The sequence below is a fragment of the Hibiscus syriacus genome, unplaced genomic scaffold, assembly GCF_006381635.1.
Source record: "Hibiscus syriacus cultivar Baekdansim isolate YM2019G1 unplaced genomic scaffold, ASM638163v2 tig00111200_pilon, whole genome shotgun sequence".
NCBI classification, from domain to species: domain Eukaryota; kingdom Viridiplantae; phylum Streptophyta; class Magnoliopsida; order Malvales; family Malvaceae; genus Hibiscus; species Hibiscus syriacus.
In genome coordinates, this window is record NW_024063016.1 from 668,653 (window position 1) to 673,012 (window position 4,360).

A 4,360-nucleotide genomic window follows, 5' to 3' on the forward strand; every position below is an offset into this window, starting at 1 on the left:
TAGATATAATTGTATTATGTAATTTAATGCATGAATAATTTTATAGAAAGTATTTAAAAATATGCTAGATCCGTAAAATATTCTTAAACAATGACTAACAAGTAATTAATTTTTGTTAAAGTGATATTTGTGTAAAATAGCCAATTTTGTTTTCCTGAAATCCCATTAAAGACGCCTAGAAATCCATCTAACAATGAACACCCCCCTGAAGACGCCGAGAGATCCCAAAACTCTATAGAAAACACCCTATATCAGAAATTAATCGGGTGAGTACATTACTTTGGGAATTAAAAATTCCCACATCATTATTTGGGCACTTTTGCCGTTCTTCTATTGTTAAAAAACAAAGTTGGACAGCTAGGGCAATCAGTCAAATATATTTGCTCCCAACTCCTTATTATTATTCAAATTTCATTATTAATAAAAATATGAAAAATATTTTAAAAACATTCAATTAAATAATTTTTAAATATATATTCTATCAAATTCAATTATTTAATATTTAAAATAATCATAATCAAAACTTAAAAATTTGAACTTTTAAAAATAACAAATTTAGTAGAAAGGAAAGATTACATGTTAATCAATCTTGATGCGACCAATCCCATGCAATTATCATAAGCAGCATGCCGTGTATAATTATATAATTGAGAAGCGATAAGATCAACTTCAACCTTGAGTGTTAGAAGCATTACCCATTGTAAATGGTCTTAATTTTCTGGTTTAGCCCAAATGTCAAACTTGACAATTTAAGTCCTTCCAAAGAAACAGATGGGGTACCTAATTAGTAGACATTGCTACTTTTGAGCCATCCATCTGGCATATATTAGATAGGCTAAGCCCAAGTTAGATGCCTTTAGAAAATCTCATAAACCAATGATACACCGTCGTTTAAGGACCAATTGCTTCATTAAGGGGTAGGCCGAAATGAAGCCTATAGGCTCCAATTTTGATAGTCAGGATCCTCCCATAATCTCATTCGTGGGTAATATGTGCAAGAAGTGTATGAATAACATAATTTAATAAAATATTATAAATAAATATGTTTTTGTTTTATAATTGAATTTTAATATATTCAACAAATATATTGCTTTTGAATTGTTTGAATGTTTTTATTACAAAAAAACACTAGTAGGATATATTATTCTTGAGTATCGACTAAATAACAGCGAATACAGCAATCAAGGTTACATTCTTTCTTTTCTCTTTTCAATTATGGATTGAGATTATATATATTTTATAAAGGAAATTAGATTATTTTTCTTTCAAAAATTAAAGAATATGAAGAATATGAAAGAAAAGATATGTATTACCTCCCTTTGGATATCATGTTACAAAACCATTATAAATGAAATAAAAGCATAAAACAAAAAAACAAGTTACAGACATGTACAAAAAACATGTTTTCCCTAGTTCCAACATAAACAACATGCGCTGCTGCTCAATCTTGTTGGATTTGAATTTATATCTCTTGGGAATACAGATTTGGCAATATCAAACCATTCATCTACAAACTACAAAAACATTGATCAGATCAATGGATCTTAACTTTGGGTCATAAACACATCACCACCTTCGGACAAAAATCTTTTGGATGAATTAGTTGTCGAAGTTTTTTTTTTCATGTCCGTGTTCCCACCCAAAAAAAAACCAGAATATTATATATATTCAAGGCAAAAAGGTAACTTTTGCCTATGTAGTTTATAATTTTTATTTTTATCGTATTTTCGTATTAATTTAACCCTCGAAGTTGCTAAATTGCATCATTTTATATTCTATCCCTAACTTAAACCCTAAATTATAAATATTAAACCTCTAAACCATAACTCCATAATCTCTAAATCATAAACCCTAACCCTAAACCTATCTTAAGAGTTATAATTTAGGGTTTTAAGTTAGGGATAAGATATAATGATGTAATTAAATAATTTTGAGAGCTAAATTGATGCGAAAATATTATAAGGACGAAAATAATAAATTGAATCTACTATAGAGGCAAAAATGACCCTTAAACTTATACTTAAATAGGTTCAAAATCGTATCCAGTTAAATATTACAATAACAACAATATCAGTTGATGTAATATTCAATCTAGTTTCAAATTCCAACAGCTGCTACATGAAAACAGCTGATTAACCAGTCACGCTGACACTGACGTCCTTTAACTCATGTTGTCATGTTCTTTGCTTTGTCCTTTGACAAAGGAAGCCCTCCTTTAACACATTTTCTGTTGCTCTATGTTGTTTATTACGATGATCATAAAACCCATAATTAAAAAAAAATAATGAAGGTAACATTGTTATAAACCCTAATCGAAAGCCATAGCTGGGAGCTTGTTCTTGAGGAAACCATGGCATGCATGGTGGACAACATAGGAGCTTGTCTTCACCATTCGAAAACCTTCTGTTTAATCGACATTTTTGTTTCGATGTGTCTGAAGCGATCATTTTGATTCCGTCCTTTGTTTCTTAGCGTTGTTTATAGTTGGTGCTTTGGTTAGGCTTCATGTTCTATCCAACAACTGACAACACAGCTATGAGCTATGTCCAAGCTGCAATTTCTTGTCCTTTTCCATCCATTTTTCTTTCCAAGAGGGGAGAATCCATGATTTTTCATAGGCCGAAATGAAAAATTCGCAATAACGTTGAAATCCAAGACTAAAAAAAGATGACCATACACGTTTGTCATCTTAGAAATAAAGATTAAAAAACATTGGATGTTTCCAATAAATTCCATGCTACATATATACCATTGTTAGTTTGCAGAAACTAGGATTTCATTTTATAATATATTTTCAATTTACTAACAACATATATATCTTATAAATTTTGAATTATTAAATAGACTGAGAAGGAAATTTTAAGCAATACAACAACGTATGAATTTCATGAAGTCAAAGTCCAACGACGTGAAACATACAACGTGGACGGTTTTACATTTTATTTTACATTTTATTTAATGTGAAACATTGGACAGAATCTTTTAAAGTTTACGCCATCAAATTCAACCATGCTATTCCACTTTGTTAATCTTTCATTAACTTTTTCCAAAAATACAAAACGAAGAATTAATTCCAACGTTGAAAAGAGAGCAATTAAATTACTGCTGCTTAACTAATTGTTTAAAATCCTCATTGCTTTTTCTTTAAACTATTTTACTATTTTCATACGTCTTTTCCTTTACTATTGTTCATGAAAAATCCTTATTTGCATATTTATATATATATTTTTCATTAAAAAATCTAAAAGTTTGGTCCATCAACGACAAATTTTAGTGCTTATAACAATATAATTTTCGAGTCCAATTCTATTATTTTTATAAATATTGATTTTTTAATATATTTAAATGATTTGAATAAATTATAAACAAGTTAAGAATTATTATCACATACACTAATTAACACTGAACAAACAATATTTCTCAAAATTTCAAGTCTTATTTAAGCCTTGATTATTTTGTTCACCTAGTCTTGATTTAGACAGTCGGGTTGATTTCTCATATTGATATTTGTTCTCACATACATCTTATAAATACAATTACTCGAAGTTAATACATCTAGAGAGAATAATATTTTTTACTACTAAAATCACTTGAAGATTCAATATAAGTTAAAGTACTTTAAATCTTATTTCATTTGATAGACAAAATCAATGGACTATATTTTATTTAGTTATCAACCATTCATTACTATATAATTAATATTCTTTCATTATGGTACGTTATTCAACCACCAATTATTTTTTTCTCCAAAATAACCATACACCAAAACTTGCAAAATTCACACTACAAGTCATATAAAAGACCTTTCTTTTTCCAAACTCGTATTTATATTTAATAGAAAGTAGAAGATGTACATATAGTTAGAAAGAAATACCTTAACACACACCCAAAAGTAATTGAAAATGGTATTTTTCGCTTTCTTCTTCCTACCGCCACTACAAATACCCATAGTTTTGGTTTACCATTTCAAAACTTGGAAGGGCAAGAGAAAAAAGAAAGAAAGACAGAAATAGCGTTCTTAATCTCTTAATAATATATAATTTTTAATTCAAACTTATTGAGTAGCCATATTAGTTAAAAAGAGTATTATTTATTTTTAAAGTACTGAGTTCGAGTAGTTACATCTATAAAGTGTGTGCGAGTTGTTAATAGTTAAGAAGAATTATGAACAAATATTACCTTGTAATCACCCACACTATTAAAAATATATATAAATAATTCTTTATATTTTAGGTTAAATTACTTTATTTTATGACACAGAGAAATTTATTTTAAAAGTTAACATTTATATCAACATTTTATTTTCTCAAATTTAAATTTTATCTCCATGATAAATTTATAAAATTAACAAACGCACGCA